At 36.1% G+C, this 22,420-nt stretch overlaps 1 protein-coding gene across 6 annotated transcripts in view; it reads left to right on the forward strand.

Annotated features, from left to right (window-relative positions):
• Window positions 1–18,622: 18,622 nt before the first annotated feature.
• The window catches only part of LOC131064191 (nodulation receptor kinase), a 118,352-nt gene continuing 114,554 nt past the window's right edge, over window positions 18,623–22,420 (forward strand). For 4 of the 6 annotated variants that reach the window (XR_009111216.1, XM_057998235.1, XM_057998237.1 and 1 more), the window contains exons 1-2: window positions 18,624–18,810; window positions 18,931–19,145. The gene's annotated coding sequence lies outside the window, so the exon portion shown is untranslated. Of the gene's footprint in view, window positions 18,811–18,930; window positions 19,146–19,206; window positions 19,816–22,420 lie in introns of those variants that run through there. The other 2 variants (XM_057998238.2, XM_057998236.2) reach the window with 2 other exon arrangements.

Consider the following 22,420-nt stretch of genomic DNA (forward strand, 5'->3'; position numbering starts at 1 on the left):
TTCTAGTCATCCGCCTCTATTATTATCACCAATAATTTAATTTTTCAGAATGATTCAATCTTACATACCTCGGAGTCTTATGATTATTCTGATTCTCAAGTTCCTGCACTTCTTTACCGACAACATCAACATCCAGATTACCTGTCTCCACTGAATCATTCTGCTTTGGCTCTTCAGTCTGAATAGGGTTTAGAACAATATGTTGACCATCATCATATCCACATGCTCTGATCTCTTTCCCAAGGTTCTCATCCACCTTCACATTTGCACTTTCCACTATCTTTCTCAGTCTCTTATTTTAGAACTAGTAGGTTTTGCTCTTGGTTGAATATCCAATGATAATTCCTTCATCACTTCTAACATCAAACTTTCCTATGTTCTCATCTTTCTTGATATAGCATTTTCTACCAAATACTTTGAAATATCTCACAATAGGAACATGACCAAACCATAGCTCATAAGGGGTCTTACCGGTATCACCTTTGATATGAACATTTTTAATGTATAAATAATAGTGCTGATAGCTTCTCTCCAGTAGATATTCAAAACATTTCCATCAATCAACATAGTCCTTACAACATCCAAGACAATTTTGTTCTTCCTTTCAATAACTCCATTCTACTGAGGGGTTCTAGGAGCAAATAATTGTCTTCTAATCCCATGCTTCTCACGTAATAAATTGAACTCACTGGAACAAAATTCTCCATCTCTATCAGATCTCAGACATTTCACTTTCAATCCAGACTCAGTCTCAACCTTTGCTTTGAATATCTTGTGTTAGGATTCCCACAGATACTGAGAGGAGGGGGTGAATCAGTATCTGACCGGTGTACAAAATTTCTTAACTTAAACATGCAGAACATATTATAACAGTGTATCGGTATGCAAGAAATAATGCAATAAACAAAATTAAGAACATTCACATGAAAAGCACACCATAACACAAGGATTTAACGAGGAAACCCGGTGTGGGAAAAACCTCAAAGGGATTTGTGACCCACAATATCCACTTATTGGCCAATAAGAGAATATTACTTACAATAGGGGCCTGCACATGCAGGAAGACCAACTACCTAGAGCTCACTGCTCAAATAGGAAGTCTCACTGACTTACAATGTGGATTATATAAATCCAATATCTTGTACTGCTTTACAATAGCATCTATAATGCCTTATCCAATACCGGTTGTTGCTCTGTTACTTACATAAACCCTTTAACCTATATTTCGCATAATAGGTCTGCCTTCATATTTCGCATACATCACTTTCTTACCTCATTACAAAATGTCTACAATGATCTCTTTTATGTACAAGAGTCATTTTACAATATGCCAAGTCAGCTTACAAAGTTTTACAATAATAAATAAAATATAATATAACAAAATCCTGTCGGCCTCTGTGTCGATGTACTTCCTTTCTCTGTGCCGGTGTACTTCCTTTCTCTGTGCCGGTGCCGATGTCCTGAGTGCCAGTGTAGAATGTGATTTGCTAATGTCGGTGCACTAACAATGTGATTTGCTAATGTCGGTGCACTAACTTGTCAATGTAATGCCTTGCTGGTGCCATAGGATTGTAAGGTTGCCATCAATGACAAAACCTTCAATCACATACAATGTCTCATTGGAGTGTGCATATGCCAACATCTTGAACTTGTCAAATGCTTCTGATTTCTCCTTCAAAAAGACAACCTACATCATCCTGGAATAATCATCAATTAGCAACATAAAGCATCTGTCACCCTTCACACTTCTGTAAAGTGGAAAATTGGATCCTAGTGACTCCCCACCTAGGAGAGAGAAAGGAAGCCACTAGGATGATTTTCACTTGGGGAGAACTTTACATTCAAAAGAGGGGTTGAATCCACTAGATCCAAATCTAAGGGAAACAAGGACGTGAATTCTGAGTAGATTATCAGTGGTTGAAGTGTGATTTACCCTCTGTTGTAAATGAGAAAGTTGACTTGTTGACTATGTGGAAAAGAGAGAAGAAATGAGCGAAATGAGGTGCTACCAGTTCAGGATCATGTTGTAACTTTGGATCTGAGCTAATTAAATTGATGTGGATCCGCCCTGCAAATTTGGAGAAAATTCGTCGAGACTGTGGCAGGAATGTACATGGTCCGCCACAAAATTTGCGAAACGAAAAGGGTTCTTCCGTCTCTACAAATGAAGCCCAAACCTTTAATTACAGCTACGCACCTACAGCCTACACACATAAAAGAGAAGAAAGAGGGGTTGTGGATAGTCAAACCCCGGTTGAGGAATCAACCTAGAAAAAAAGTAATTGCAAATGCTTGAATGTAAACAATGGAGATGTATACCTTGTAGATTTGCAACTTGTTGATGATGATTGCTTTGCTTCTTGAATGTAACCACAAATGTTGTATGAAATGGCATGCAACATGACGAAACCCTAACACACACATACTTGCAAATGAATGTCCAAATTTTGCTCCAATGGATGAATGACGAAGACTTTGTTGGCATTCTACACTCTCATGAGAATAGTTGATGTTGTCATTGATGGCAACCAACTGGCAACTCACCAGCAATTGGTTTCTACATGCCCGACATCACAAACTTCATACACCGACAGACACCGGCACCGACAGGCACTTCACCGGCATTCAGATTACATTGGCAACAAAGCATACTGACACTCCAGCCGACATGGGATAAAGTTTTGTTTATATGAATTGTTCTGTAATGTAATTATCTTTTGTAAGCCGACATGGTATATTATAAAAGACTCATATATGTATGAGATCTTATAGGTCATTTTGAGTTGTGTGAAATGTGAGAGTGAGAGAGAGAGAGAGAGAGAGAGAGAGAGAGAGAGAGAGAGAGAGAGAGAGAGAGAGAGACATTTTGTTGTATAAGGTGATATAGTTGACAACGAAGGTTTTGGTTATAGACTGAGCTTAAATCAGTACTGAACCTGGCATAAGAGATGTTGTTTTTAGCAATACATTGTATTGGATTTGATAATCCACTTTTGTAGTCAGTGTGACTCTTTATTGAGCAGTGAGCTCTAGGTTGTTGGCCTCCCTGCATGTGCAGGCCCCTCATTGTAAGTAGTATTTATTCATTGGCTAGTGAGTAAATATTGTGGGTCACAAATCCCATTGAGGTTTTTCCCATACCTGGTTTCCTTGTTAAATATCTTGTGTTATGGTGTGTTTCTATGTTGTCTCTATTATTTTTGTTTATTGCATTAATTCTTATTTACCGGTACACTATTTTGGGATGCAAAGTTATAAATAAGTTTAAATATTCTGCTAACCGGTAAGACACTGATTCACTCCCCCCTCTCAGTGTCTTTGAGACTGTCATTGAATCTAACAATTGGTATCAGAGCCTGGTCCTCTATTTGTAAAATCCTAACAACTTGAGGGAGATTTTGACACCGGTACAGATGGAGAACTTAAGAAAATAGTTAGAAGGAGCTCTCAAAGATTTTGATGTAAAAAAATTGAGGAATATCAAAGTTGAAGATGATCTGAGGACTGCTAAGGAATTCATTAAAGGAGTAGGAGAACCTGGTTATAGCACAAAATTAAAGAAAGGAACTTCATGAGAAGATGCAGAATGATGATGATGAAAAGCAAACTCTTAAAGATATTGCAAATAAGTTGAGACAAGAAAACAATAATATGAAGAATGAAATGCAAGATATGACTATTAGGTTATGTAAGGATATTGAAGATAGGAAGAAGAATGAAGAAGACTTGACTAGGAGACTTAATGATTCTGGAAATGAAAATCTAAGACTTGGTCATGAAAATGATATGCTAAAGACAGATCTGATTCACATGCAACATGATAAAGCTGAGCTTGTGAGACAAGTTGGAATTATGGAAAATGAGTTGGTTACTGCAAATAAACACAAACGCAAATTCAAGAAAAGTTTAGAAGAACTTGATGACATGCTTAAAAGATGGAAACCTGATGGAGATACAAATGGACTTGGATTTGAACATGGAGAAAGTTCTGGTATTGCAAACAATCAAGATCAGAACAAACCGCTAAGACGACCTAATGCTTATAAATTTAATTGGAAATGTTTCAATTGCAACAAATATGGTCACAGAGCAAATCAGTGTAGATTTAGAAATAATCAGAACTCACCCACCGGTCAATATTCCAAATGCAACAAAGTTGGTCATAATTCAGAAAATTGCAGAATGAATGTGAAATGCTATGTTTGTGGAAGGTTTGGGCATTTATCTAATCAATGTAGATCACAAACCGGTCAAGGATATGGAAAGGCTATTCAGAGGAATAATGTAACTTGTTATACATGCAACAAGATTGGACATATTGCAAAATTCTGTAGAAGCAAGAATGCACTGACAAACAATAAAGGATCTAGTTTGAAGGGCAAAGAAAAGGTAGATGGAGTAAAGTAAGAATTTTCAAAACAATGGATTAAGAAGAGTGATCAGAGAACTGATGAAACTATCTCTGCACCGATAGAACAGAGTAATCCTCCACTAGCAGGAGATTCTTCATCTAACTGAGGAATAATCCTCAGGAGGTATTGTAGCAAGTTGAAGATCATGCATTCTACCCTCAGTTGATGGTGAGAAGATACATTTCTTCTTTACCGGCGGATGTGTTAAGTTTTCACTTAACCGTTGAACATTTAATGCAGTTTTAAGAACCTTTTTGGCTATAAAGCACCGAGAAACCCTTATTTTGAACTCACCGAGCATTCAAAAAATCAGAGAGTGTGAAATCGAGCAAGGGCATTCTAAGGCGAAGCTGCGAAGTGATTTTCAAGCATTCAAAATTTCAGTTTAAGAGGTATTTATCTTTGAAATGGCTTCCTCATCTTCTGTTTCTGAGTTTATTTCGAACCCTACCATTATGGAAAACATCAAATGCCCTAGACCCGTATTCAAGATTATCCCTTAGATTACAAAAAAGATGATTCTGTAAGAGCTTTTTCAAAAATACCAAAAGGTGTAGCATTTGCAGAAGACCTTAGAATCTACATACATTGCAACATAGAAAACCTAGGGACTGAGGATTTGAAGAAGATATTCAATGAGGTTATTACCGATGAAAATCGAGTGATTAAACCTGAACATAAGATTGTGGAAAATTTAGGTTTTGTAGAGATTATGAACATTCCCGAATTTCCAAAGGAAGTTGTCAGACTTGTATTGAGCAGAGTCCATGGAGAATTCATGTGGTTAGAGTCATCTTGCAAGATAACCAAGGATGCAATTAAGGCAGTTACTGGTTTACCTTCAACCGGTAGTAGGCCTGATAAAACCAAGAAGATACCTAATAGAGGAGTTATGGATTTAACCGGAGCCACATCTGATAACAGGTCACTTAGAGTAAATGATTTCAAGGATATAAATGTGAGATATGTGAGTATGGTACTAGGATACAAAGCAACTCATGCAAATAGACTAAATTCTGTTTCTAGCCTATGTATTCACAGTGCATATGAGATGGTAAACAATAATGCTAAGATTGATGTGTGTGAATGGCTTAAGGATGATTTAATTGACAACCTAAAGAAGATTAAGGGAGACAAGAAAGGTACTTTCCATTTTGGAAACCTACTAGTATGCCTAATGTTGTACTTTACCAAGGAGATACCCGACATAGGTCACAAGGATTTTGGTTATGACATCCCGGTAGGTAAACAGATACAAGATGCTTTCACCGACATGGGCACTGATAGTGTTAAGAACATCTCAGACTACTTCAAAACATTTCAATCTAAGATGAGAGAAAGAGAGAGACTACCACAGAGCATAATTGACAAATATGATGAGGAAATTTGTTTTGTCATTAAGAGAGATGAAACTTGGATGGAAGCAGTAAGCCCTAGAACTATTTGGGTTACTGAGATGGGATATGAGGTAGACCTATATGTTTTGGAAACATATGATAAAGCTCTACTTGATGCACCAAGAGAGCCATCCGAGAAATTCTTTGGTAGTGCAAAAACTATAGAGAGCAATGTATCTATGCAGAAAAGGACAAAGAAAGGAGAAAAAATATCAGAGATGCCTCCAAGAAGGTCAAAGAAATCAAATAAAATGTCATGAATATCAGTGGTATATCAGCCAGTGAGCTTGAAGGACTACAACTTGAAGCACATGTTTCACCGGTTGTAACATCCTCTGATACTGACAGTGGTAAGGCTGTTGAATTTAAAAGAGTAGAAAGGAAGAGAAAACCCTCACCAATACCCTCTCCTTCACCTAAGAAAACCAGAACACTAAGGAAGAAACAACAGGCAATTAGGGAACTGAAGAAGAAAATTACACCTAAGAAGAAACAGACATCGGTTACCCCCACACTGGATTATCTACTAAATGAGATTACAGAGGAATGTAATCTATCTAATGTAAATAAATGGTATAATTCTTCAAATGATTATGACAAAAACACCATTGAAGAAAGGATTGTTTTGCATTTAGATATTTATAAGAAAGTGTTGATAGAAGTGATTGATGAGTTACCAAATGACTTATACATGAGATTAGAAGCCAAAAGGCTATCTGTAATGGAACTGGACAAGAAGTTGAAAGTTGAAGCACTCTTAGTTGTACATCCAGTAAATTCTAAAGAAGAGATAGATGAACTTATTTCTGAAGCTAACTGGTCAGTATTTGTTAGTGGACACCGGCAAGTGAGCCTAATGGCTAGAAGGGTAAAAGGAATTGCAGATGAGACTGCAGATAAATGGGATATATTCTTTGTAGAGAAGGAAAGTAAGAGGAAAGGAGCAGACCTAAAATGGAGAAAGCATTCAAGGTATATCAAAAGGACAAGGGAAAAGGTAAAGTAGGTGGTGTACCCTCCATAAAGATAACATATAACATCCCTCCACCAACCCAGGACACCCCTCCTTTAGCACCTTCATCACCAGTTCATACAGCTAATCCATTGGATATAGCTACTGAAGGTTTAACACATGATAATACTAACCCAGAGTCGAAGATACTTTTTACAATGAATGTGGATACTCAGGAGGTAAACATTGTTGTGGACAAAGATACTATAGAGGTTAAGACAAATAATGTTGAGGACAACAAGATTTCAGAAAAATCAACACAAACAGTTGACTCTCAAGAAACTGAGATACTAGCTCAAACAGAGTAACCAGTGATTGAAAAACATACAAAGAACAAGACAACTAGCATAGGGCCACTGGAATCTGAGAAGTCGACAGTGATAGAGAAACCATCTGAGGTAGAGGTTCATGTTGAGTCTGTAACACCGGTAGTTGCAAAGAAGCCTAATAAAACTAAGAATCCATTAAAGGTAGAGGTGCAGACACAGACAGATCCATCGGAGGAAAATACAAGGAAAGTGGATACATCTGATGGAAGTAAAGAGAATATACTGAAGGTGATTGATCAGACATCTACTGAGAAGAAACCTACAACAGAACCAAGCACATCTACAGTTGAATTCAAACCAACCAATATAACAGAGGTACTTTTGGATTCAATTAAAAGAATTATTGATTGCAATGCCTTAGCATTTAAGGCAATTGATAACACATTACCTATTCTAAAGATGATTGCGCCAAATTGTAAGATAGATCACATTGATGATTCTTTAGGGAAATTGGACACATTGTCCAAATTCATTGTTGACAATGTGATAACCATAGATAAGGTGAATGAGGACACCATAAAGGAGAGAGTTGAAAAAGAGAAAAACACATTCTTTTAAAACACCATAAAGAAATGTACCGATCATGTGGACACACTTTTACTGGTACTCAATTCTACAAATTTGGAGTATAAGGAGTTATATAGGGAAGCATGTAAACCTCATTGTTTGACTGAGGACATTGATGAGGAGATAAAAAAGACACAAAAGGAAATTGATGACATTGCGGATAATATTATAGGTTCATCAGAACTTATATCAGTTTTTGAGCAAGAAATGGCAGTTTTTGAGGAGAAATTGGAAAAATTTGAGAAAGAAAAGGCAATAATAAGGTCTAATGCCTGGGAACTAAAGGATAAACTTGGTCCGAGGTTGGATAATCTGATTACTCAAAGAGTTGGATTATCTAAGGCAACAGTTCAAGGAGAACGATCACCAGAGTAGCAAATGCACTATCTCACCGACGTGATCCAACAGACAGAGGCAACTTTAACTGATAGTAACAAGTTTATGCAGAGTTTGAATATGATTTTGGTGGACATCTTTCAGATTGTAACCAACCAGTTACAAACCTTGAGGTAGCATTTTTGTACTCTTTTGATTATTTATGACATCCTTTATCATTGATGTCAAAGGGGGAGTATTTGGAGAGAAAAATGCATATACAAAGGAGATCACTTGCTCAAGAGGAGCACATCTTTTTGGATTTCACTTTTTGGATAACACTTTTGATTTTTCTCACGAGTGTTTCCATCAATTCCAAAGGGGGAGATTGTTGGCATTCTACACTCTTATGAGAATAGTTGATGTTGTCATTGATGGCAACCAACTGGCAACTCACCGACAATTGGTTTCTACATGCTCGACATCACAAACTTCATACACCGGCAGACACCGACACTGACATTTAGATTACATCGGCAACAAAGCATACCTGCACTCCAGCCGACATGGGATACAGTTTTGTTTATATGAATTGTTTTGTAATGTTATTATCTTTTGCAAGCTAACATGGTATATTGTAAAAGACTCATATATGTATGAGATCTTATAGGTCATTTTGAGTTGTGCGAAATGAGAGAGAGAGGTATAGAGAAAGAGACATTTTATTGTATAAGGTGATATAGTTGACAGTGAAGGTTTTGGTTATAGATTGAGCTTAAACTGGTACTGAACCTGGCATAAGAGATGTTGTTTTGAGCCGTACATTGTGTAGTCACATAATCTGTCCACTTAATTAAATGAATACTTAGTATTTATTTGATTGTTTAACCATCAATTAATAATTAATTAAATTAATATTTAATTAATTCATCTTAACCCTCTTCTCCTATTAATTAAATAAATTATTCAATTTATTTGATTTAATTCACTTAACCAAATTCATACCATTAATTAAATAAATAAATCATATTTGTTTAATTAAATATTCTCTCACATTTAAATAAATTAATATTTATTTAAATCCCACCTCTCACATTTAAATAAATTAACATTTATTTAAATCACCTTTATCTTCTACCCACTTGCATTTTCCTACAAATGCAAGTTGCACAATTATTTTAAATAAATAATTTATTTAAAACACCTTTATCCTCCACCCACTTGTATTTTCCTACAAAAGCACGTTGCACAACTATTTTAAATAAATTATTTATTTAAAATCCTATTTATCCTCACCCATTTGAAACCTTTAATGGTTTTCCTTAAAGTCTTCAAACTTGATGGCCTTAAAGTCTTCAAACTTGATGGCTTTAAAGTCTTCAAACTTGATGGCTTCCTTCTATAGTCTTCTTAAGCCTTTAATGGTTTCCCTTTAAAGTCTTCAAACTTGATGGCTTCCTTCTATAATCTTCTTAAGCCTTTAATGGTTTCCCTTAAAGTCTTCAAACTTAATGGCTTCCCTTAAAGTCTTCTTAAGACTTTAATGGTTTTTCCTTAAAGTCTTCAAGCCTTTAATGGTTTCCCTCAAAGTCTTCAAGCATTTTAATGCTTGATCTTCCTTTTTCTCATTTAAATAAATTAATATTTATTTGAATATTTATCCAAATGCAAATTACACCATTTAATTGAAATAAATGATTTTATTTTAACTGAAAATACCAAAATTCCTCCCACTTGCATTTTCCTACAAAATCCACTTGCATGCCTAAACCCCTTCTAGATTCTTCTAAACCTTTCCTAATTAACCTAATCCATCCCCTAAATATTGTCACATTCCTAAGCAAATTGAAGTCACTTCTCAAAGACTCCAAAGTCTTTGAAAAGCAATTAATGCTTTGTGTGTTCAACAAATTAACCTCTAAAGTCTTCCAAACCACTTATGGCTCTTACATGACCATTAATGGTTAATTCCACTTGCACCCATGGTTAAGGACTTTGACTCCTAACTTAACCCTCATGTAACCCATGTGTCTCTTCAAAGCATTTATTTCTTTGACTAGGGTAACCATCATGTCCCCTCAAGCATTTAATGCTCCTTATCTCTCCTCTCAAGCCTCCTCATGGTGACACTTGTCAACATGGGATTGGGTTGAAAGTCTCACATGGATTGAATATCTTTCAATCCTAACCCTTGTTAAGATTACTCAATCTTAACCCTTTATTTCCCCATTTCTTCTATAAATAGAACCCTTCTCCTCAAGCAAAAAAAAAGCATTAGAGTATTGTTGTTATACTGGCATTAGCATAGAGCTTTTTCATAGCATCACTATCTACTCTTGCATAGTATTTGCTTATCATATTCAACCATCTTGAATCTCCATATGGCATCCATGGCTAGTGCTAAAAGCTGAAAGCTACACTCATTTGGGACTTGGAGAGGAGAGGAACAAGGGAGGAGCAACTATGAGCATCTTGATTAGCTATTTTATTCTATGTTTATATGCTTTCTATTTCATGCTTAATATCTCTCTTGATATGCCTGTTTAGGATAATCTTTTGTTGCTAACACTAACGTTTGTTTCTTGTGCTCTTGTGTGTGTTGCCATCAAACAGATTTTCTAATCCTTTTTGCAGAGCATCACATTGTATTCGATTTGATAATCCACTTTTGTAGTTAGTGTGACTCTTTATTGAGCAATGAGCTCTAGGCTGTTGGCCTCCCTGCATGTGTAGGCCCCTCATTGTAAGTAGTATTTATTCATTGGCCAGTGAGTAAATATTGTGGGTCACAAATCCCATCGAGGTTTTTCCCACATCGGGTTTCCTCGTTAAATATCTTGTGTTGTGGTGTGTTTCTATGTTGTCTCTATTATTTCTGTTTATTGAATTAATTCTTATTTACTGGTACACTATTTTGGGATGTAAAGTTATAAATAAGTTTAAATATTCTACTAACCTGTTAGACATTGAGTCACCCCCCTCTCAGTGTCTTTGGGACTGTCATTGAATCTAATAGACTTGAATGCTTGAATACTTGATGATGACCTTGAAATCTTGTATCTTCTCCTTATGCTCACTATCTATCTCTTTGTTGTCCATCTATCATCTGTCCATGAATGAGGGTATTGAATTCCCTTTTATACATGCCTCAAGGATTAAATTTCAACCACCAAAGGACGACAAAGAGGAATAACAAACCCCGAAGACAAGAAATGCATAGGAGATCGGACAGATCGAACATAGGGCCACCCTAAGAGGTGGGGACAGGGGCGCCACACCCCTTTCCTACCCTATTTTGGGGCTCGGGAAGGGTCTAAAGCAGACACAAGACATGAAGGAGGAAAAGAGAAGAGTTGGAAATGCAGAAATAGGTCTCAGTTAGGGAAGGAGATGTTGTCGCCAAGGTGAGGACCCCAAATGTGGTTAAAATTGCAGGGGTTGCAATTTTATGACACTACAACTTCTAACATTTGTAGGTCCACATAGGTCAGTATGCACAAGATCCAACAATCCATTAGATGTATACTATTTTCTCTTGAAATAAATTATTGTTTGCTTACCCAACTGACGTTCCTTACATATCGGATCAATAGGCTTAACAATCTTAGGCATATCTCTAACAACTTGTGTAGAAATTATCTTAATCATTGAATCAAAGCTCACATGACACATTCTCCTACGCCACAACCAAATCTCATCAATTTGAGCAATCAAACAACTTTTCTCACCAGCATTCAAGTGAAAAATGTTGCCTTCAATCTTAGTTCCAGATGCAATCTCTATACCAGAGGCATTTAGGATTATGCATTTTCCATTCTTGAATTGTAGATCATAACCTTTATCAACCATATGTCCAACACTCAAAAAATTATGCTTCAAACCTTCAACATACAAGACATCACCAGTATTATGCTTACCATCAAAAGATATAGAACCTCTACCATGGATCACACAAGCTTTGTCATCTCCAAATCTTACTATTCCACCATCATATCTTTCCATGCTTACAATTTTTCTTTTATCACCGGTCATATGATGTGAACAATAGTTGTCTATCACCCATTCATCTTTCTCCTCAACTTTAGCAGCCAAAGCTTTCTCCTCAATAGTGCAGCTAGTGGAATCAATAGGTACAGGTCCATCTTCCTTAATGGCAAGAAATACAACTTCATCTCCTTCTGATTCTTCATCTGTAACACCTTCATCAACAACATAATAATAGTTCTTCTGATTTCTATACTTCTGGTTAGACTTGTAAGGCTTATCATATTTCTCATGCTTCTCATATTTGTCATTCCTATCATGCTTATCAAACTTATCATGCATGTCATATTTAGTCATTTTCTTTGGGAATCTAGAAGCACAATGTCCTATCTCATTACAAGAAAAACATTTCAAAGGCAATTTTCCATCATATTTACCAACTCTTTTAGGCAATCTCTGAGCAATCAGTGCTTCAGTCTCATCCAACTCTCTTTCTTGCTCTTCCATCTCTCTTCTCTCTCTTTCATATCTGGATATTTTGCATTCATCAGGATCATACTTTTGCTTTCCGGATATAGATGTTGATGCTATAAATGTTGTCTCAGACTTTCCATGTGATTCTCCAAACTTGCTTAGTTCAAAAGAAGCCATCTTTCCAACCAACATATCTCTTGTCATAGTAGTCACACTCTGGATCTCATCAATAGCAACAACCTTATGCTTATAAGCAAGAGGCAAATATATCAACACCTTAGCAACAATTTCATCTTCTTCAAGGGCTCCACCGACACATCTGATTCCTAGGACCAGATCATTCACCTTAGCCATGAAAGAGTGTATGTTCTCATCTTCTCCCATCTTCAACGTCTCATACCTTCCTTTCAAACTCTGCAACTTAGTAACTTTCACTTGTTTGTCTCCTTCATATAGGATCTCAAGCTTCTCCTATATCTCATGTGTGGTATGAAGTCCCATTACATTTGTCATCTCAGAATCGGTCAAGGCACTAAGCAATGCTTCCTTAGCTCTAATATTGTGTTCAACTTCCTTGATCTCATCTGCAGTAACTGGTCCATTCTGAGGAACAAAATAGGCATTCTTTGTAATCTTCCAGTAATCTTCTCCAAGACATTTCAAGTGCACTTCCATCTGGTTCTTCCATATAGCATAGTTACTTCCATCAAACCTTGGACTGTCCTTCTTAAAGATAACACCTGCAATTGCCATCCCGGATCTCCTCAAGCGGTTAAGCTTCTTTAGGAGGATCTAACTTTGATACCAATTGTTGGCAACAACAATGAGGGAAGACTGAGAGGGGGGGGGGGTGAATTAGTCTTCACTAGATTAGCAAACTTAACCACAAATATAGATATGATAAACTGCAACAATAGTAAAGATAAGAAAGTTGAAAGCACAACACACAATACCAAGATTTTGACATGAAAAACCCGGTTAAGGGAAAAACCATGGTGGGAACCTACCCGCAGTAAGATGATATTTTGGAGTAGTATGTGGAAATATTACAATGGGGAATGCACATGCAATCAGACACACTGCCTAGAGCTCACGGCTCAAATACAATGACCTGGAGGGATACAACCATCGGGCAAGTCTCACTGACTTACAACAAGATTCAAACTACAATCCAGAAGAAATGAAATGAAAGAATAACATCTCCAAATGCTTGATTAAATTTCTAGTTAAGCACAAATGTTTGCTCTGCAACACCAAACTCTCCTTAATCACAACGTCGAAGGATGAATCAATTGATTGCACATATACCTCTCTCTAATAATGCAAACACAACCTCGATGCCAAAATACATGACAATATCACCTATATATAATTCATCAACCTTGACAACAAGGTCGACTAAACCCTTAACTTACAATTACAAAATTACATCACACGATACAAAGATCGACCATTGGACAAATATAATGATTTACATAGAATAACATGAACCTAATTCAAATTCCCAAACACACAACTCCACCGAAAATCATGCCAAGATCAACCGCAACACGCTACACCACCAGAAAAAAATGTATAACATGAAAATCATCACCGGTTCAGCAAAATCACCAAAAATCGTACAACGATCGATGCAGATCATCAAAACAAATAGGACACAATTAGGAAACACCAACAAGCACATTAGAATCATCAAAAACAACTGCACCAACACCACTTATCAAATCTTCATCTGTCAACGTTTGAAAACTCAAGAACACAAACAATCAACAACTGTCACGAAGAAAGATGACTTGCGGAGCGCCAAATCATGAACCATCTGAAATGAAGATGCACAATACCATCCCAAACAATATCCCAAAAACTCAGCTCAAGATCGTATCACATTGGAATATACCGGAGGAAATATTGAACTCTGCAAAGCACCAATACAACAAAAACAAAACTGCAAACCGGATCATAAGTTCTTCCCAATCTGCAATCACCAGAGAAAATCACAGGATATGTTGACATCAATGACAACAACATATCCTAGCAACAACGATGACCAACAATATCATGTACCCAAAAAGGGGTGAGACAAAGGTAGATCCAATGTACATAGTCTCACAATAGGGAACTAGATCACTGTACCATCGTACAGCATCAATTTTGCAGTACAAGGCTAGAAGTATGCTCCAAAAAGAGCTAGGAGGAGACACACTAATTAGGCAAGGGCCCAAAAAAAGTGTGAAATTGTAAGGGGTTACAAATTATAAACTACACAAATAAATAACCAAAAAAATAACATATGAAAAAACAATAAATTAGTAACGATAAGCAATTGAACCTAGACAAAGAGCTAGGATGAAAAGGAACATCTAACATGATTTGAAAATAAAATAAATTGACAAAAAATAAATATGTGCCATGATGTTACTGAAGAGAAGATGGATTTGATTTGTTAGATGATTGCTACTTGTAATTTGACAATGGGTCTAAGATAGATAGACTAGGATGGTTTTGATTTGTAATTGTTGAAATTATTCATACATTTGGGTCACCTTTGTACCCATGAAAGTGGTCTCCACACGTAGATTTGACCTCTACGTTATGGAAATGGAAATTTTGACTATAGACTTGGCCATGATGTCTACAAACATTCATTACATGCAAAAGAGTTTTGTCTTAGGTGTCTGGACGTATAATTAAAAAAATGGGCGTTGACAAATACCTTTAGGAATTTGTCAAGCAAAAATAATCTCCATATGATAGGCCCATTGATGGATTCAACAATTTGGAAAGAATAACTAGAAACTCGTAACTTTGCGCAAAATAAAAAAGGTGATGTATTGAGCTAGTGTGAAACTAAGATTCGAGAAGAGTGATTTTAAAAGGCACAATGCTTAAGTGATTGGATATGGATGATATATTGATATTGAGTGACACTAGATGATCAAAATGTCCTAGATTGATGTTCTTTTATACACAATTGATTCAAAAGGTTTGATAACGAGTTTACACATGATAACTAGTTGAAATTGAGTTGGCTTGGGGCTAGGGTAAAGTTCAAATTTTGAACATGAGAGTTGGCTTTCGAATAAAAAATGATAATCTAAGAGTTATAAAATATATTAGGAAGGGTTAAATTCTATTACTAAGTGACAATTAAAGATAAGGTTAGCAAAAGTGTTAAATCAAATAAAATTACATGCTAAGACCATATACATGACACTATAATGAAATAAAAAAAGGGGTGAAATTGTAGGACATGTGCTTTGTAGTATTACAATTATTTAGAAACTCACCTTTTTTCCATAATATATTCAAGATTAATTGTTGAAAGTAGTAAGATAACTTGGACCAGTAAAATCTCTACTATTAGAAAGCTCATCCCTTCGAGCAAGGATATGTAGCACGAGCTCCACTTGATGGTATATGAGGTGATTTGCTCTCGTGAGATCACATACACTAGTGAAATGGGTTGATACATTAGTTCCAAGATCAAAGAACATAATGTTGACACTAGGGATAATTGAATCTTAGAATCAATTCTAGTAGAACACTCCCACTCTAACAACTATAATGTTTTCCTTTAAGACACTTGAGTTTTGGTTAAAGAAGATAATTTTTTCAGAAAGAAGCTTCGAGAGGCTATCCAAGTTGGTGAATACAGAGTTTTCATTGATGTCAAGAAGATTGTTGAGCTATTGAGTATAGTATGTTAGAGTATTTGAGAACAATGTATGATAGAGTCTATTAATAGAAATATCATGGATAACTCTCTCTCTAAATGTTAATAGTTATCCTTGTGTATGGTGTTAGCTGTTCCTAAATGTCTGGTGTATGTGTAGAGGCATGGAAGTGTCTATGGTAGGTTTCTGAGGTTTGTTGAGAATTTTTGTATTATGTTGCACTATCAAGGTTTTAGGTATCACATTTTAGTGCAATTGGTAGTTGTGGCTTGTGGTTTGGAAGCAAAGTAAAGTTACACATGAAGCATGTTATATTTGAGTTTTAGAGGTATTTAGCATGTATTTAGGAAGTTGGAGATGGTAGAGTGTTCACAGTGCTAGTTCACCGACTGTGCAAAAGGTTTCGTTGGATGTGCTAGATGAAGGTAGTGGGTACCGACTGAAGGAAGCACGTGAAGGCAATTTGGGAATAGTTGAGTTTGTGTTGGGTAAGACATACCGTGATCTTACTCTTGGTGTAATGTGTTGCTTTAGGATCGAGTCGACTACACGTTTGATCTAATTAATTCATCCTTGACCGACTTGTAGACATTGAAAATAGATTCTAGTCGACATGAAAGTGTAAATTATATTGGAATGCATCTATAATTTCAGTCAATTCCATTCTAATGTGTGGTTGTTGTGGTAGAAGTTGTGCAAGTTGTATACTCAATAAAGAGAAGCATATATACTATGAAGTGTGTGAATTAAGATACATATCCTACACACATTGTGAGAGTGTTCCGAAGTAGATCATATCAAACAAATGATGAAGCTTGAGTTTGGAAGGTTCACATGACATATCTTTTGTATTTCCTATATCTTCTTTGCATCTGAGGTTGGTGCCTCATTAATCTGAGTTGGCGCACAATTATTTGGATTAGGGGATTGATGTCTTCTCTCTAGGTTGGTGCTTGCAAATTTGATTGGGGATTGGTGTCTCTTTTCTTAGGTTGAAATTTGTTTGGGTTGGTGCCTACAAAATTTATTGAGTGCTTTATTTTTTGTGAGGCTAGATTTGGGCAGTAGATCCAAACAACTTTTCTCATCGTGATTTTTCCCTTCTAGGTTTCCACATAAATCTGGTGTTCTGTTGTGTTGACATGTACTTGTGTTTATCATTTGCATAGTTGATTTAATGATAATGTGAGATGCGGTAATGGTATTAAAGTTAAAATTGACATATAGTGATTCACTCCCCCCTCTCAATATATCTATGTGCTTAACACAAGTATTATGAGTCACCATACCAATCTTAATCAAGATGAAGTATGACACATTTTTCTAGAGTGACACCCTTTTTTGGCCTCCATCTCTACCTATATTCATTTTATCTTGATTTCCCCAGGGTCTTCCCTCTCCTCTTCACCTTTCTCTTGTCCCCTCAATATCCCTTCCAAAAAATTCTTCCTCCCCTCCTAGCTCCCTTTTTTAACATGTTTTCCCATTCACTACTCCTCCCTCTCATTGTCTCTCTCAACCCTTATCATTTATTTCCTCTCTTATTTCTTTTGGTATTGTTGGTCTTATCCTTTCTTTCTTTCATTTCTTTTTATTTTATCATAATTCTATTTATCTTTAGCTCATTATTTTTCTCTTACTCATTTTTAGTTTTCTCCAAATTTTCTATCTCGGTTTTATATAACTTGATTTTCATCTCCCTTCCCTACTGTAAACTTCTTTCTTGTTCTTAATTTTTTAATGGCGGATTCCTTTATGTCTTTTTATTTAATATTACTCAATAATATTCCCTTTTCTTTTCCTTTTATCTTTTTACTTATTCGATTTCTTTTCTCTTTTTTCTTATTATTTAATAATGTGAAGTCTAGTTCCTTGTTCTTCCTTCTTTTTTCCATGCCATGCTGCATTCTTATCCTTCGCTTTATGATATGGATTGCCAATACAAAACCATACACAACAAATTTTAAAACAACTCTATTTCAATTAATAAAATCTTAATGATAGATGAGAAAAACCTTGATACAAAAATCTTGTACACAATTTAATTGAAAAACAAATATCTATCTAATAATATCTGTTCAATTTTTAATTTTTAATTTTTTAAAATTAAATAAAAAAATTCATAATGAATGAATGAATGAATGATTTTACTATGAGACTGATCAGTCTACGAGATCAAGAAAATCACAGCAATAGAAAATCACAGCAATAGACCCCTTGAATTCCTTTCCATGTCTGATCTCGTGCTATGAATCTTGATAATGAAACTTAAAATGATATGTTACCTAGCCATCTCTTAACGAGTCTTTAGTCTTTTGACCGTTTAAAACCTTATATTCTATTTTAGGAAATAAAACAATACAAAAAGCTTACCGTCATCGGCAACAAACTCCGCGCCAAAACACAGTAAATAAAACAAATGAATATTTTATAAACACACCAGGTAAGCTTTCTTTCGTTTTTATAATTTCGATCAGACGGTGCAAGAGGCTCTCGTAAAAATGTGTGTGCAACATTACCCGTAGGATTGAGAAAAGGTCGAGTGACATTAACTGTGACATAGACTAAGCCAATGGCTGAGTATGCAGGCAGAAGAGACAAGCAGAGCGACGAAAATGGAGCAGCAAGCGGATTCCTCTTCATCCGGTAAATTGACAGAGACTTAAATTCTTTTAAGCATATTTGTAAATTTTGCTGTCAACGGTATAATTTATTCGGACACATTGATGATCGCATGGCCTTGAAATGGCTCAATAATATATGCAGGGATGCTTCTAGTCTTTCACTACAGACAGCGGGAAAAATGGCGTGAGGAATTTCCTGGAAGAGGAGAAGAAAAGAACTGGCCTTGGGGTGTCCTGGATTTGAGCCGCAAATGATTATTTTGTTGTTCTTTTGGCCGGCTCTGGATCGGGAAAATTTACGGTTACCTGTCAAATTTGAAACAGAGCAGTACAACTGGAATTAGCTGTTATGTGAAGGTATGTTTGTAGACTTATCCACGCAAAATGTTTTGTCTAAAAGATTCTTTTTGGTGGAAGTTAGCCATTGTATATATATGATAAAAGTATGAAACATCTTGCTGCGAAATTGCCGTGAGAAAGTTGTGTGGAGATAAGTTTTAATTTTGCGGAGGAAGTATATAAAAAAGCTTCTGATCAAGGCAGGCTTATGAATCTCACCAAAAATGTTGGGTTTAAAATCATCTAGTCGAAAACTAGTGATCTTGGACAGGGAAACGCAATTATGTGGTAAAATAGGGAGCATTTCACTGCAAAAACGTTTAATAAGAAATTTTAGCATCATGATAGAGACTTTGTGGTCTAAATAGGGAAATCGTTTGCTGCAAAAAATGCTTGAGGAAATCGCATCAATATGAGTTCGGACTTTGCGGTGTAAACAGTGAAATATTTTACTGGGCAATTTGAAATTTTTGGGAGACAATAAGGGAGAATTGTCGTTGAGAAGAAATGCAGAAAGTTGTGAGCAAATTGCTCAGTAGAGTAGAGGGTAACGACTTACGGTTGAATCTTCCCGTGCAATGATCGCGTACACCGGAATTCCGGCTCTGCGGGGAAACTTTGGGAAGGATGCTTTGGCTAAAAAGGTTTCAAGAGGAAGGCGAAATAGCTGTTGATTACTTTGGATAAGGTAAGTTTATGAGTTTAATGACGAGTTAACAAAAATCTTCTAGTTCTGTGCAGTGTTTATTAAAACATAATGATTCCGAGAAGTGAATACAACTATGCACCACTAAATATTTTGCCGCAAAACTACCTTGAAATTTGCTTCTACACGATTTTGAACTATGTGAAGAAAATAGGGGTAAAAAGTGTTATAGAAAAACCATTTAGAAAAGTGTAGCAAAAAGTCAAAACCAGTGATGAGGCAATTGTCCGGAAAAAGGACCGGAATTTGAGCAGGAAATGATCATTTTGTTAAGTTTTTTCACGTGGAATTTAGCGGCGTTGGTCTTACTAATTTCATGGACCGCTTAGGACTGCTTGGGATCCTGGATTACTCTACCAATTAAGTCATCTACTTCCCCATGGTTTGAGGTGTCGATGCAGACGCCTCTCTGAATCTGCAAGTTCAACTCTAATACAATACTCTGTTTCAGGACATTAGTACTCAAGACTGGAAATAGTATCAAAGACAGCAGGGGACAAAGAAAATACAGCAAATATTTTAATTCATTAACTCAGGTTTAACAGCTACACTAAACGAACACAAAATAAATTTACAGCTGAAGATGATTCGTGCAGCGCAGAGCATCTCTTGCTATACCAGAAATAGGAATATATTCCTACTGCCTAACCCACCTTCGTTGTATATTCATGCGTTGCTATATACAGCCCCAAAAGGCATCAGTCAGTAAAAGACTACTAGTCTGGCAGATTTACTCATAACTCTAAAAGAGCATGTGAATAAACAGCTGTTTCTCCGATCCCACAAAAGACCGAGCAATTAAAAACAACTGCTAAAATTATATACAATTTCCTCTAAATTCTCAACAAACTAAGCAGTACAGGAAGAAACGTCCAGTGGCCCCTGATTCAGTGGTGAACCGGTTTACATCAGGTGTGGCTTGGTTTCTTCCAAGGATCAATGCCCCCCTCGATCCATACTTCTGGGCTTGTAGATTTAGTTTGGCCCTGGTACCATGTTAATTTCATGGATCAGCTAGGACTTGAACCTAGGGGTGTAGACTATGCTCAGCACACTGGGGCACTGATGCATACCAACTCCCTAGAATTAGGAGGGAGGACAAATTGATTCCTCAGAATCAGGAGGAAGATGGAACTGTATTTGCTAAGTTTAGAAGTGGTCTTTAATGACTAGATCTTTTAGGAACAGCTGTTACGTGATTGCTAAATATACCGAGTTAGAGTCCAATTAGGAGGGTCTCACGAGCAAACACGGATTTTAAGTTGAAGAAGAAAGGAGACGGAGTTAGTTTTTTTGGTAGAGGGGAGACAAGGCCCATGCGAGCCATTTTATCTGCAAATATAAGTTATTGCTGGATGTTTTCTGTATAATGTTACTGAGAATGTTCTTCACCATCTGTCTGCTGTTATATTGTGGATGATTATTAATTTCTGTCTATTGTGTTTTGTGAAGATTCTGAATGTTTCAATTTTGAACTGAGGAACTGATCCACTGCACCAGGCACTCTACCACTTGAGCTGTTGGTGCCTTTGTGCTTCCAGATGTGGCTTGGTTTTTTCTAAAAGATTGGAAGATCTTTGAAAGAGCATTCTTTTAGTGATAAACTTCTCACGGGGGGCACAACCTACCTGTTTTGAAGTACTTTTTGGAAAGTGGATGTATATGAACTTAGAAGGAATCCACACAATTTTTTTTGTTTAAAATAATCTTTGTCAGCAGCTGGTGGTCTTAATTAGGGAATGCAATTATATGATCCCCTGCGCCCTCCCAATGATGGGTCGACAAACCTGCAATGCTAACTTCCATAATGCAGACAACAGAATCAGCAAGAAGAATCCAACATCGAAGAACAGAGAATTGAAGGAAAAAACTGTACACTTTAATGGTCGTCTGACACGGCTTTAATTCACAATAAAAACATTACATTATATAATTTTCAACCTGTAGAAAAGTACCAAGAACAGAGCAGCAATATCATCAATGATGTAACGCAGTTCTGCAGCTCACTCTTTTACAGAGAGAAAGCTTTTGTAACTTGCTGTAATAAAATAAAAACAATTTATTCTAAATGTGGAAAACACGATGATGATAAGAGATCTGTATGCTTCCATTTTCTCAACAAAAATTGCTGCAAAATACATTTTAAAAACTTGCATCAGCATAACTTCACATTTCCCAAAGAAAATAAGCCAAACTGCAAGTATCTTAGGCTTGTGAAATTATAGGATGAATCTATACAAAATGTTTCATTTCAAAGAATCTTTTAGTCACAAACAAATGCTGTTAAGATGTGAAACTGGATTTATGTGATAAACTTACACAATATTTTGGTGCAAAAAAACTTTTAAGTGTATTGCAGGAAAACTGATACAGGTAATAGTAAGTAAAACTATTTAGTAACAAAGGAAAAATTGTATTAGAAAATGAAGAGAATAGCTACAGGAACTACATCTTGGCTAATTACTTAAGATAAATCTAAAATTTGTGTGTAAGACTAGAAAAACCACTTGAATCTCACACAATAGCAAGATTAGAAAAAACGTAGCTGGAAAAATCAATGCATGAAATTTAATTTATAGGATTCAAG

Source organism: Cryptomeria japonica, chromosome 6 (genome assembly GCF_030272615.1).
Source record: "Cryptomeria japonica chromosome 6, Sugi_1.0, whole genome shotgun sequence".
NCBI lineage: Eukaryota > Viridiplantae > Streptophyta > Pinopsida > Cupressales > Cupressaceae > Cryptomeria > Cryptomeria japonica.